At 47.0% G+C, this 14,718-nt stretch overlaps 1 protein-coding gene across 2 annotated transcripts in view; it reads left to right on the top strand.

Moving 5' to 3' along the window:
- The window catches only part of LOC8029586, a 253,208-nt gene that overhangs the window by 53,043 nt on the left and 185,447 nt on the right, over window positions 1-14,718 (top strand). Inside the window, exon 1 of one of the 2 annotated variants that reach the window (XM_040502828.2) lies at window positions 7,466-7,812. The exons of the other annotated variant lie outside the window; for it this stretch is intronic. The gene's annotated coding sequence lies outside the window, so the exon portion shown is untranslated. Of the gene's footprint in view, window positions 1-7,465; window positions 7,813-14,718 lie in introns of those variants that run through there. 2 annotated transcript variants of the gene reach the window in all.

Raw genomic sequence — 14,718 nt, 5'->3', positions numbered from 1 at the left:
CGCCATCTGTATTTTATATTAAGAAGCTGCAATTTTCCGTATCTAAATGGGAAAAGTTTGAGGTCTAATAACATTCTTAAGGTGTAACATATCAATATGGAAGTTGAGGAAAATGAAATATTGAAGGATGCTTCGTAATTTAATATCTTGTAATTTTGATTAGTTGACGTGATTCCGTTTTTATAGCACCATAAAATAATACCATTTTAAACTTTATTTTTTATTTTAAAATAAGCATTATCTGTAAAGTTCGTTGCTTGCGTTTTTATTTCATTATATCTAACCGAACGCTCTCGTAAAATATCGTGGACAATGGGACGTTACAACTCGAGAAATATTTGTTTCAATATTAGAGACTGTGGTCTAATAAAAGCTCAATAATAAACTAAAACTAAAAATAATCGTAATATCGAGACATTAAAAAAGTATTGTTGAAAAACAGTCTTTTTCATTTCACCATTTCACATTAACTTTATAATTGTAGGATACATAGAAAGAACGTTATAAACCGTCAAAAAAGCACCAAAACGTCATGCACGGTGGGGTTGCTCCTTAAAAGGATGCTTAATTTGAGTGTCTATAATAAGTGGCGCACGATCTTTCCACGAGCCAGCAGCCGCGGGTGTGCGCGAGCACACGCAACTAAACACTCCTTGCTCCGTCTTTAGGGTCAGCTTGCTAGGAACCAGAGGAGACATAATCTTTCCCAAAACGCTGCAAGAGAAAACACAGTGGCGCCAAGTAGCTTCCTCAAGCGGCGTCTCGGAAAATATTAGGTCGCAGCTAAAAAATCTTAAAAAATTGGAGCCCCAATTTTTTCACGAGAAAAGTAATAAAAACATAAGATTTTATTTCTGAGCGTGAGCGTGGGCTTCTCGGGCAGGTTGTCGAATCGACCCACACAAAAGCGAAAACAAGACAAAGGCCGTGTTTTTTTTATTAACTCGGAACGGATCAAAACCAAACCGTATTCTATTTCATGGTTGCGGGTGTTTCGGTGGCAACCTCGCTACAGTTAAATCAGAGCTATGAAGAAGCTTTAAGAAAATTATTGTTGCGTTAAACAACATTGTGATAAAAGAAAACTAAAAAAAGATGGAAATAAAGAATTCACGTGTCTTCCGCAACATGAATCAAATGCCTTCCGGTTTCGAAGTCGTGTGCAAAAAAAACTTAAATGCCCCACTGATAAAATTGGGCATCGCACAGAAGAGCCCCGAGGACCGATTCGCCGAGATACCGAGCACTTGCTCTTTTTGCAAGCGAGTGTTTGCTGTTTTAGCAACCCTCAATATAAAAAAAGGGGGGGGGGGAGGGTATTTAGTTAGAGCTATTGTTTTACGCGAGTCTGGCAAGTTTTACATTTACACGTGGTTCATTTTTTTCCTCCCTTAGTTTTTGAGTTGAAAGTATTTCTACTTTCTTCACGGCCTAATTACGCGTATATTCTTTGGTTCATGATTGGCTTCTTGACGTTCTTGTCAGCCGGTCCCGTGTTCAAATTGCAATTACAGCGATAATGAGAAGAGGTGGCTTGCCACATTTTTTTCCCCAGTGTATTTAGAATAAAATTCCACGATCATGTCAGTATATTGAGACGAGTATTAGGCCCTTTCCAAAGAGATGTTTGTATTAAGAAAACAAAGGCCAAGTGAGCTTGGATATATTATTTTCGCGTTCCCAGATGTCTAGCTTAAATTTATTTTAATGAAGCAAACCTCGAGAAATTATGCAAAACATGCAATGGACTCTCCATGGTACGTGATTCATTGTACATAAAAAGTACTAACCAGAATGTCCAAGTCTGGTTGCAGACAATTATTCGCGTTTTTAGCTACCCAACCGAAAGAATTTAATTGCGCAAGCCTCGAGTAATCATACAAAATATGCAATTGCTCTAGGCGATATGCTGTTTTACATAAACAAAATACTATAATCTAACACGTGTATGACACGAGTCGGTGTTGGGCAGGAAACATGCGCGTTTGTCCAAAAATTGAGTTTGGAGAGAGTAATTTCGACATTTTAACGATTTGGCTCGACATTAATGATGTGACACGCGAGTAATTGGGCAATATAGATGATGGCTCTCAGCAGTATGCTAATTTAGAGGGACGGAGCTGTCCTCTAACTGGGGTTCGACACAACTCGGGGTTCTAGCCTTCGGGCAGGAAACATGAACGTTTGTTCAAAAATTGAAATTGAAGTGCGTAATCTCGCTACTTTAACGATTTGGCACCTCTTTAATGACGTGACACGCGAGTAATTAGGCGATATAGGTGATTGCTCTTAACGGCATATTAATTTAGAGAGACAGAACCATCCTCTCACTTGGGTTTCACACAAGTCGGGGTTCTAGCCTTGGGGCAGGAAACATGCGCGTTTGTCCGAAAATTGAGCTTGAATAGCCTAATGCATTTTGCATTTTCTAAAACCTTAATGACGGAAGCCGCGGTCCGTTTAAATTACTAAAATTCTCATGGACCGTCGTAATATTTATTGATCAAAGAGAAAAAAAAGCATCATAGTTTAGGTAAGTTCACTGGGTACCCTATCAATGACAGCAATTCCGTATAAGAGACAGTTCTTGTCAGGACATGGTTCTTGTATGAAAACACGGTCTCTTTTCGGGTGCTTCCACAGGCGCAATGAGAAAATTTCTCACTGGCTTTTGGCTAAATTTAAAATGGTCAAACGAGTTTCGAATTTCGTCGGCAGATGTAAGTCTCCCAACTCAATAGAACTCCACTGAGAGGAAGCCGATTATTTGCCTTGGTATTGAGCAATTAAGAATAAACTGGTTTTGCCTATTGAGTTACAGTCGGTCCCGGAAGCCGAGAGAGAGCGCAAGTTGTGAGCACGCGCCCGTGTCCAAAATTCCTGGGGTTGGCTTGATGACGAAATCTTGAGGATGGCATCGTTGACAACGCCAACAATGCGATACCCAGAACTTCGTCATCCAGTTTTGCGAAGGAGAGACAGAGAAAAAAATGACCGGTTTTATCCTTGAAATTACGCGGCGACATTGAAGCTTTTTGGTCAGTGACTTTGGGTGCCATTATACTTGTGTGGCACTAGTGCCAGTAGGCATGTGTAAAGTGAGAAACACTGTTACCCGAAGTGAGCAACAGTGTTAGCCGATATAGTTGCACTGTTCCTTGAAGTTAAGGAGCTCCGCGTTGGACCCCCCAATACTGTTATCATGAAAATAAAACTATTTCTAACACTTTTCTTTTTAGTCACTCCAAGAAAGTGTGTGTGTGTGTGTTTGGGAGGGGGGAGCGGGGGGGGGGGGGGGGGGGGGGGGAGGTCATCTTTCCTTGAAGGGTTCGGGGGCGCAATATCTCCGCGAAATCGCGGCGCGGACCTATAGCAATTGTCCGAGACGACGATTGGATATCGCCATCAAGCCGGTGTCACACTGATCATACACAAGTCACCGCAATATCCGTGGTTCGAATGCCGCCTGCCAAGTTTTCTCCTTGAACTTATTGCCATGCGGCATCTCTAACAAGGACCTCGCGGTGACTTGCGTTCGAATCTGTTAGCAGACTGACGTTTCAGTGATGTATATATAAGCAGCCTCGCCCCGACTTTAGTCGAAATGAGTAAAAAAAAAAAAAAAAAACGCGCGATACTGTTTCGAGTGCGCTACAAAGTGTGCTTGGAAGTGGCGGGCTTCCGATACGTCGTTCAATGAAAACAATAGAGTTTTATAGCCTTGTTACACGGACACACTTAACTGAAGTTATGCTAAGCCACTGTACTCGACCTTTATACAACCCCGTTCGCAACCGTTTTGCGAACGCGGATCCGCTTCCAGTGTGAATGAGCGGTTAGCGCACAATACTTGCGGACAACATTCTGCGGCTGTGCAGTCAAAGCTATGGGCGAACGTGCGCTTGAGCATCTTGAGCACCCATGAAAGCAGTGCACGCGCGCTCTTCACTACTGAAATAGCTGTCCGAGAGTATAGTGCGGTAACTCTGGTGCCGCGTAACACCAATTAAAGCTGAGTTAACCGCAGTTAAGGGCACCCGTGTAACAGGGGCATTAATTGCAGTTACGCAAAGCCACAGTTACCGCACCCTTTGACAACGTTGTGTGGCTGTGCAGTCAGAGCTTCGTGCGCTGGCGGTCTTACGCATCTTGAGCGCCCATCAAAGCTGTGCACGCACACTATTTAATTCTGAAATAGCTGCCCGGGAGTATAGTGTGGTAACTGTGGTGAAGCGTAACTGCAGCAAAGGGGGGACCTAACTACGGTTAAGGGTGCCCGTGTAATTAGGGTATTAGTATACCGTAATTCGCAGATCTTGGGCCCAGCGGACGTGTGCTCAGTCAATGCTTCAGAGGGACGGCACGAGCTATGTTAGCAACGCGGAGCAGTCCACTAAAAATCTCTAATAAATGCTTTGCACTGACGCTGTGTAGTACGCCCGGGCGGCAATTCTAATAAGTGGCAACCTTCATCTCACAGGTTGTAGGCAGCGACAGCCAAGGCAGAGGCCCGAGTGCAGAGCTCTCCAAAATCCAAAATGTCTTGTTGACAAGTTGTGCGAAGGAAGCACTTTCCCAGGCCACGCTCTTGCATTTTCCGTATTTTTGCACGGAGGTCGTTTCCGCTCCACAAGTAAGAAAAGTTGAGCATGAGATGCTGCAGAGCCCCCATGTAAGACACGTATTCACCCACACTGCTTTAGGATTTTTTTAAAGCGCGAAATGCATTTTCAACGAAACCCCAATCTCAAAATTTTCTCCGTGCGTCCGTCTATCCGTCCGCGTATTTCCTGCTAAATATAGCGGGGAAACTAAATTGGTGTTTAGTTCGCGTGACGTGAATTGATGACACGTGACCTCGCATCACGTGATATATACACCAGTTATATTTCCCCGCCAAAGTCAGCGGGAAAGTCGACGTCACGTGATCTATACACCCCCCCCCCCAATGCACTTTCCCCGCTATACTTTGCGGGGACTTTAATGTCACGTGACCTCACGTCACGAGGCTTATACAGAAGTTTTGTTTGCCCACTAAATCTAACAAACAAAATTACGTCACGTGACCTGATGTCACGTGACCTGTACATTAATTCAGTGTGCCGGTTAAATTTGATGAGTAAATCAATGCCACGTAACTTAAAAACCTCTAGTTTCTCCGCTAAATTTAACGGAGAAAATGACACCACGTGAACTTGTGCACCCAGTTTCCCCACTCAGTGTACCGGGGAATTCGATAAATATAAAGGTTCTTCGCTCCTTAAAACAACGGTTTAATGTCTTCTAAATAATTTGAAAGTATCGCACCTCAAAAACTGCATTTCATGCATTAAAAAAATTTGGAAGTAAAGAGCGCTGCCAAATGTTTTAAGCTTTTTTTCTTTTTTTAGCGGTTGTTATATAAAAGATTTACAACAATTGTCTGTTCAGTGCAGTAGAATATCTCTTCGTAAGTCAATTAAAAAGAAAGATAACAAAGAAAAACAGATGACGATGATACTAGGACGCCTTACTGCTCTATTAGCGGTGAGATATTTTCGTGGCACCCTCCTATGGTTCCCCCTCGTGACGTCATTACATTGCGAACAACATGTTTGATTGTGTTTGTAATGAGCATGGTGGAAACATGAAATCATTGCGCTCTGAAACCAACACTGCAAACACCGCCAAAATCGAACTTCTTACATTGGTCTTATTTCCATCAATGAGAAATCCTTTGCTGACGTCATAGTCAGCATTCGGCCAATCGTGGAAAACCGACCGCAGCAACGCTTTCGATGGCGCACGTCGTTATTAACTGGACGCCATATTTGAGGGCAACGGTTTAAAGCGCGTGCTCAGAAAGACATCACATTTATAGGCAGCTAAGACCGGCAATCTTGATGCACGTTGCAAAAGAACTGTGGAAGCTTGCCATCAGCACGCGTCCAGCACTCGCACACACAGCTATGGCTGCCAGTGAATACTCCCTATACTCCGCTTCACTTTAAAGGGGTCATGAAACGATTTTCCTACTTCTTCCTCCTTAGCTTTAATCCTCAACTCAAATGCGAATTGTGAAATCACGTGGCCGTGACATCCCCTCGGCACCGGTGCGATGACTCCTAGCTTCCACCGTGCTTTTTATGCACACCATAGAACTTGTCATTCCCCAGTGACAGTAAGTTCCGTCAGGGCACTCATTGGCCACGAACGCGAATCCAAATATTCGTCGACGGATTGATTGTTGACGAGCGCATACGTCAGAGTGACGCAGTTCTCGTGTCCAATGCGTGAGCCGGGCTCTGCTGACGTCAGTTTGGCGCCGGTGACGCGCTTTTGGAACCGCGGATGTATCGTAGTGAAAAGGCGGAGAGCTTTCGAAGGCAAGAAGGTACAAAATAGTCCGCTATATTTTCAAATGTTCGTACCGAAAAGCTGGCTTTTGACTTTCTAGCCTCTTTCTTTTGGCCAACTAAACGATATGCGATTAGTAAAGTCCCAATTTAAAATCATTCATGCCAACTCAAAATTTGTTTCATGGCCCCTTTAAGCGCAAGCGACGTCGAAGCCAGCAGCGTGGACTTTCCATTTTCCCGGGGGGGGGGGGGGGGGGGGGGGGAGGCTGCGCGTTACCTTTTCGCCACAACTGAGATTGAAGCTAACGAAAGCACGCTGGGATTCCATTGCCCATGTATTTTGTCAATAAAGGCAACGTGGGCGTTATTTTGTTTACATGCCACTACTATAGAAGCTCGTTACATGGCACGTAAACTGCGTCTCGGTAAGGATCATGGCCCGGTCCCGGGGGGGGGGCAAAGCCCCGATGCCCCCCCCCCCCCCCCCCCCCCCCCCGTCCCGAAGTCTACGCCTATGGTCGAAGCTACAAGCGGGAGCATGTGGCCCTAAAGAGTGGTTGCATTGCACGTGCGCGCGTGCTTGGCACGGACGCTGAAAGCCCGAAGCTCGGTCTTGCAGCTTCTGCCACGCTCAAAACTAAAGTGAAACGGAGTATTGACAGTGTGAAACATTTTACTAGTGCAACGATCGGTCTTGTTTCCTAAGTATGCATGCTAAGATCTCCATACATACGGAGATGCAATACCATCCGTGTACCGAGCAAAGATTGGCATCGTGTTTCGAGAACCCTTGCCGCACCCGTACAACACTGATTACGCCGAAAACGGTCCGGCATCGGACCACTGAGCGGGACAAGCCCTATGTCAAACTCCCAGAAAGAAAAGAAAGCAAAACACGCGAACGCCGAGAATCAATCCAATCTGTTTCTCTCGACTCCTCACGTCCGTATGCCTAGGTACCCAGGCTCCCTAGTCGCTGGGGAAACGGCAGTTCACGATCTAGGGCACCGACGAACCTCTACACCCACGTGACCCATTTCCGCCAATAGAGCCGGTGCTTTCCTCCCCCGTTCGCGACCCCCGCTCTTCACATGCACTTTAGGATCTCCCCTTCCTTCGGACCCGTTGTTATTGCGCGCCGGCTTTTATACAGGCCTGTCTTCCTGCAAGAAAATCTTCCGAGATCGAGACGTGCAACGTTACGTCGTGCACCAGTCTGAAGTCGCAGCGGGCGCGTCCCCCGGTACCGGCGTAGACTAACTAGGTTATCAGTTCGGAAGAGAGCGAGGGAAAAAGGACGCGGAGAGCGCTGTAGCTGCTCGGCGCAACTTGGAGGCGACACAGCGGCGACTAGAAGCAGCGCCCCGACTTCGTGCCGGACTCAGACCCACCGTCGGGACCCTGCGAGGCCTAGCTTCGAGCCGTCGGCTTTGCCACCGAGCGGCAGAGCGCAGCTAGAGAAGCCCGCTTTCAGGTAACCTGACTCTCTTGCACCTTCACTTTTTGTGCCCGTCTCGGCTGTGTGACGCGACTGGCTTTGCGTGTTTGGGGAAATGCAGAACTTTCTTCGAACTTTCTTCGATGACCCCTAAAGTTTTTTGTTTTCTTTTTTTCTCTCTCTCTTGCCTGCATAAGGGTGTGACGGAACGGGCGGGCGTCTCAAGCTCTCGTGTTTGTGGGGTGAAGCGCCGTAGTGCCGTCCTTGCACTTGAACGACATTATGACGGTGTGGGAAAGTCTCTCTCGGCTGTGGAGAGTTTCATCTCGTTCGTGTCTAATGGTTCCGAACGTTATGACGCAGTGACTTACAATTATTTCGAGTCCCCAAAAAGACCTGCAAACAAAGTGCGATGGAGAAAGAAGCGAATTTAGTCTTCTGATAAACCCTCCCCAGAGTTATATAAAAACGTTCAGCATTTCAAGTTTAACGACGTTGCAACAAGTTTTTGCGCCTGGCTCGCCGACGAAAATATCTCCGCGTGTGTGGGTGTGTTGTCGCGTGTTGCGGCAAAACGCGCGACCGCGTTTGACCGCGCATTTCGCCCCGGCACCGTAAACCAACCGATAAACACCGGAGCTAGACAGGCGCGCAGCCTTGTTCTCTACGAAAAAGAAGGTTCTGGACGAGCTTTTCACTCAAGAGATAGAGGTCGGGCAGCCTCCTGTCTAGCGGAGCTAGACCCGCGGCTTATTGAAACGTGACCGCTCACGCTCTACTAACGGCAAAGCATCCGCCCCTAAAAAAGGACAGCGGCGGAGAGTAAGCGAACTGGAAAGTTCTCCGATTCAGTTAGCACGCTGCTCTTCCGCACCACAACGAAAAGGGGAGCGGCCCGACGAGATTCCAAGTTTGTCGTGGGCACCGCGGTGACCCTGCACGGCTGACGACGTCCTTGTGGCTCACAAAGGAAGCTCAGCAGACCCTGAAAGGAGTCAGCGCACGCGTAGAGACAGAAGGCGCCGTTACGGCGGGCCGGCGTTGCGTGGTCTTTGCCTTTGTTTTAGTTCCGCGATAGGCCGAAGCTTCGCGCTTATTCTGCATCGTGTTGTCCGCATCAATGCGGAAGCAGCAAGGGCTGGCTAGCGCACCTTTCCGCCCGTACAGTGTAGGCGTACAGGCGGAAGGATAGCTTTCCCGGTTAAAGGGGCGGGCCGGATAAGCATTGTGAAATGAAAAAAGAAGGAGTTTAGTTAAATTAAATAAATAGTTATGATCAATTAAAAGAAGAGCATAGTATGCGACCGTAAGTGCGTGAAATTTGGTACAGGTCTGACCGTTGTAATTTCGGACCAACGGTAATACATGTTTTGCGTCCAGAGGGCGTTTTCACTTTCTTTCATGTTCTTCTTTAGGATATCGATTCAGTTCGTGAGGAAAGTTATCATTACCGACTAAAAACTGGATCCGATTTATTTTAACTTGCCCATTAGTAATGGGCAATAACGTGCATCTCTAAAATGAATGACATGAAATGATAGGGACTCTACAAACCACCCCATTGCTGATCCTCGGGTTTCATATAAATATCTACATTTATATAATCATACATCGAACTTAGTGTCGAAACAAATATATATCACCAGGTTCCTTACTAAATTGAGAACTAAAACTATGCTTCCGCACCTTCCTTGAATCCCGTTAGAAAAGAAGATAAAAAAAAATGAATGGAGCGAGCAGTTTATCTTTTGTACTGGATCCGTAACCCGTATTTCCTGTTCCGTATCGTTCAGACGCAAAAGAAAAATAAGTAGCAATGTTTCATTGTAAAGTGTAGGACCAAGAAACGAAAGAAAAAAATCCTCGCAAAATGTCTTCCTCCTCTAACATGCTCATTCGCACGCCTAACGGGGCAGGTTATCACGCCTATAGTCACTCCAAGATCGCGTTCAATGCCGCTAGAATGAAGGCTTATCCTAGGCTTGAAATTTTGGCCAACATTTCCTAGTGATAAAAGCGCACAAAAGGAAACCTAAAAGAAGAAAGAAAAGGAGAAAGAACGTGGGTGCAATAACAACGACGGTAGGTGTTAAGCAAACGTAGGCAGTCGGAACGGGTCCTTCGGACCCCCACGAAATTAATTTAAAACGGTCTCGTAGCGAGTTGCGCGGCGAGCGTTTTCGAGCAAGAGTTTTGGCCGGCGGCCAGCGCCTTTCCAACGTCCTGACTTTTGAATGCGACTAACCAGTCGAGTTGCGGAGCCGCGTAAAGCACGGCGCGGTTCTCGGAAGTAGAAAGATACAACTCGAAACCACTTGAACAGTGGGTCTTGAAGATCGCCGCGTTGTCTACATGGCTTGCCCTAACGTTACAACCGCGGTCTTTGTGATGCCCTTTCTGCCGAGAGCGTGCCTTATGCCGCATACGTTTCGCACCACCGAATAAGCCGGCTCTGTGGTTCCGAGGCAAAGTGCCCACCTACGGATTCCCACGTGGTGGGTTCCAATACCGGCTGTAGCGCCTGCAATCGGACAGAGGCTTATTGCAGAGGAGGGCGCCGTGTAAGCACGTTTTAGGTTTCGCGTCAAAAGTTCCCCAGGCGGCCTAAATTAATCCTCAGTCCTCCGCTGGGGCGTGCCAGATGTTCTTCCTTGGCTTGACACATAAAAGCCGAAGAAAAAAAAAAATACTTTGGGACCACCGAATGTTTTTTGTTGATTTTTTTTACTGCAGGCACAAGTAGGAATGACCAACAGCATGGTGCTATAACGTTACATGCAAGCCAAGCGTGGACATTCGGTAGCTGGCGACGCACCGGACAGAAGGCAGTGCGAGTGGTAGTAAGTTATGTGCACCAACGAGTGGGAGAAAATAGATGTATCAAGCGAAACTGGCAGTCCTATACGAACTCCGTCAACTCCCTGACAAGAGACAGAAAGAAGAAAATAGGGGGAAGGGGGGGGGGGGGGGGGGCGAACAAAACAAAAACTAAGGCAAGGGTGCAGGCAAGCTGGTTCACTACTGACATGGTAACCCTGGAGCTGGGGAAGAAAAAGGGACGTAGGACAGCCACTGTTTTGTGTCTGTCCTACGTTCCTTCTTTTTCCCCGGCCCCACGGTTACCACGTCAAAACAAAAACGACGTAGGTAATCGCTGACATGCGTTGAGCTCTCTCGTGGAACATGAATATAAGCGTTATATTGAAAAGTTTGCAAATCTAAACGCGCCTCAATAGACAGGGGAGCTATGTTGCGCTTTTCGCACTCCCAGGAGACTAGGGAGAGGGAAGTGACGTCAACGACACAGCAAACGCAGATTGGATGTTGATTTCGTCTTCTTCTGTCAACATCCAATCTGCGTTTGCTGTGTCGTTGACGTCACTTCCCTCTTCCAAGTCTCCTGGGAGTGCAAAAAGCGCAACATAGCACCCCAGCTACTCTTGAGCTTCCACGAGACCTAAGATATTGTTGTGCCACGTCAGGTTGTCAAGAGGAATTGTGAGTAGTGTGTGAGAGACAAAGGGAGGGTGGATTAAATGAGAGATTTGGATAAGCTCGATCTCATTAATTGGAACGTAGTGTACTGGCAGTGTCACAACTGTCACCACTCATGATGAATAGCACAAATCGGCGACGCACTGCGTTGAGACGAATACCTTAGTACGTGTCTTCGTCTAGTGTGCTTGTTATGACAAATATTTAAGAGTACGCAACTTCAAAGACGAAAGTGTAAAGCAGATGTCAAACTTTTGCCTCCTTTGCATTTCTCTTCTCTAAAGTTGGTTTCTGTAGTCCTGATTTGTAATATTTTGGTACGACAAACCGATCAGCACAAGTTATGCCTTCGCGTGAAGATGGGTGCTCCTCTGCAAAAGCTCTGGGTGATATGAATGACATCCTATACTCCACACAGATACTTTTGTTCCAGTACTCGGTTCATATGCATACATGTTATAAGTTTGGAGTACTCAGCCCCGAATGTATTTTGACCCTTAACATTTTGAAAATATTTAACAAGCGTTGATTGCTTAGCGTGCATTTAAGCTTTAGTTTATCATACCAATGATTAATGATATTAGAATCCCTTGCCTAGCTTGCACGGACGCCCTGCGTATACGATGGCGTCTCCAGATTTTGAAAGCTACAGATGTAAGCATAAACGCTTGTGCAACACGGAATCCAGTACAGATTCCGCAATGCTAGAATGCAAAACGCACCTCACCCCACAATTGCAAAAAAACAACAACAACAAGAGCTTTGAAGAAAAAAAATGAGAAACAGAGAGCAGTAACTTCAGTTCGGAGACAGGTTGGGTATTAAAGGTAGAATCACTATTTCGATTCTTCGAAGTTCAGAAACGTCACTGCACTTTCTACCTTGGGCTTGGAAGGAGGCAATGGTTTTTTTGTCTCACAGTGGCAAACATAAGCGGATGTGGAAAATTTGAGCCAGTGAAAGTTTTTGCCCTCACGAATACTTGATACTCGTGATATCATCCACATAGTGTGCGAAAGCTGCGTTTGGCGGCAACGACCACCGCTCTCTCGCTGACGCGACGGCTCTGTTGTAAATGTCCGAACGATTCATTATTCTTACAGCCGTGTGACTTATTTCTTTATCGTTATTAATGGTTCACGCAAACTTCCTCGTGCTTCCTACTCTCGAGATCGGGCATCACAGAGGAAAATTACGATTGTGCTATAAATGGCACGCAGTGTGCATAGATGGCTGAGCACAAAAATGCTTTGAACTCGATCTCGTGCCCTAGACGGTGTGCCAACGGCGAGTTCCATCAGTTCGGCTTGGTGGCGATGGAACTCCGCGTCTACCTAATGGTGGCCTAGGACCTGCCTTCGTCGATATAAATTCGCGAGGGAACGCGCCTTCACAGAATTTGACTATACCAGCGAACGAACCAAATAACGAAGCAGGTTGAATAATTGAAACAAAATGAAGGGCCAGACAGGCTGAACTGCGCTCGACTGTCAAACCGGGAGTCAGGTAGAAGTTGCAAGAATAACCTCAGTGTGCTCTGTATTCCCTTTATTTCTTTACTGCCTCGCCCGCCCACGTGCGGCGCTGTTCACGTTGCGCACTGCCGCCCCATCATACAAGTCTGAACTCACGCACGGACACGCGCACGCAACCTCAACACGCCCTTGAGAGGCAGTAAAAAAAGGCAATCGACAGAATGGTTATCGATCGAGCTCGCAGAGATCGCGACCGCATCTGTGACACAGGGGTGGTAACTAAGCAAAAAGAATTTACGAACATAAGAGGAGGATCCGGAGCACACGAACCGAGGGCGGGACTTCCCATTCATATTTGAATGGAGCCGCGCTGCCCCGTTGATGTGACACGGCACAAGGACTCGTCGTGAAGTAACGAGTCTAGCGTGCGCTCCTTACGGGCGCGCGGACGTGCAAAAGCAAACCGAAAAGAGAAACAAGTACTTGCAAATCTAACGACGAAAGAAAAGGGCAAATGACGCTGTCCGCCCTCGTCGTACACGCTCTACGTCTACGAGCTTCGGTGACGTGCGCGCCCTGCGGTTTTGCGCGCCAGCGACCAAAAGTCCCTAGAAATTTTGGGGTAGCGGTAGTGTTCTTCCCTAGGGGCCGCCGACCGGCAGGCCGCAGTGACGAAACAGTTGGATCCCGTACGAGATCAAGCGAGCTGCTGTGGCTATTGTGGCTATTTGCTTTGGGGGTTTCGACAACAACTCGATGTATCGGTTGGGCGACTCTTGACCCCAGGAATGAATCTGGTTGGATGGCCTTGAACGTGAGGGGGGAAGGGTAGCGACCTAAATGCGCGCCTCTGTATTTGAGTTAAACTTTCAAAATACTTAAGCATGGAGCGCCCAGCGAGCGTTATCTGCAGCTTTGACTTAATTCGATATAATAATAATAATAATTAATCAGCAACGCCACTCTGGAACCAGCGTACGCTTCCGCTCCCTTATCCTTTTTGTAACCTAAATTCTTGCTAAGTCTTCATCTCTCATCTTTTATTCCTAAGCTCTACCTGAAGCATCTACTTTCCCGCAAAGCACCTGGAGGATGTGCCAATCGCTGCACTGGAAGAAGGGAGCTGGGCGAAGGACAAGGCTGAAAATACGAGCACGTTGAGAGCTAAGAAATTCGAGAACACGCTTAAGACTGCTTACGTGTAGGAATGCGAAAGCATTCGTACACGTAGCGTATTGCTACAAGCAGCGCGCCACGTCTTCCTTTTTCACACGGCGTTCCGGCGGTGACGTCACGCTCCCCCACTGCGCAGGCGCGCCCCCCCCCCCCCCCCCCCCTCGGCTCCACGGCTTCCGTGACCATGCATCTGCGTTGCTCTGCTTTTCTTTGTCTTTTTTTTTTTTTTTTTGTGGGGCGCGTCCGCTTTGACCTTGAGCGTCCTCGGCGGTTTCCTCTACGAAGCATCTGATATGACGCGACGCAGCCAATGGGCATTTATTACTTGTTTCGCTGCTACAGACTACAGGCTTCGCTGCATGGGACAGGGGAATTTAGGTGCCATGTTTTCGCGGCCTCAAAAGCTGATTACGCCGGTTCGTTGCATGGGAGAGTAAATGCTTTTGCATTAAAAACAGTCTGCGCTTCAACACTGAGCACGATGTTTTCCCATGCTGATCTGACACTATTTTTTAGAATGCCGGGCACTCGAGGGTGACCAAAAAACGACTAGCTGTGGTTTTGGTCATCGATGGGGGCGTGTCCCTCCACACTTCTGGCTTCACCTCTGTTGCCTCATATCCCCTCGAGAAGCTTCCTAACCCCAGGTTTTTTTGTTGTTTTTTTTTGTTTTTTTTGTTGGACTAAACATACTTCAACCCTATTATTCGCTGAGCTCTCTCTGTAAAGTACACCTGTTGGCTCCCTCCAGTGCCTCACGGGATAGTGGACGTTCCGGATGTTTTAGAGTACAGTC

The sequence above is a fragment of the Ixodes scapularis genome, unplaced genomic scaffold (genome assembly GCF_016920785.2).
Source record: "Ixodes scapularis isolate PalLabHiFi unplaced genomic scaffold, ASM1692078v2 PGA_scaffold9__187_contigs__length_104089568, whole genome shotgun sequence".
In the NCBI taxonomy this organism is placed as follows: domain Eukaryota; kingdom Metazoa; phylum Arthropoda; class Arachnida; order Ixodida; family Ixodidae; genus Ixodes; species Ixodes scapularis.
Note: the sequence above shows the minus strand (reverse complement) of the source record. Positions and strands in the feature narration are given on the sequence as shown.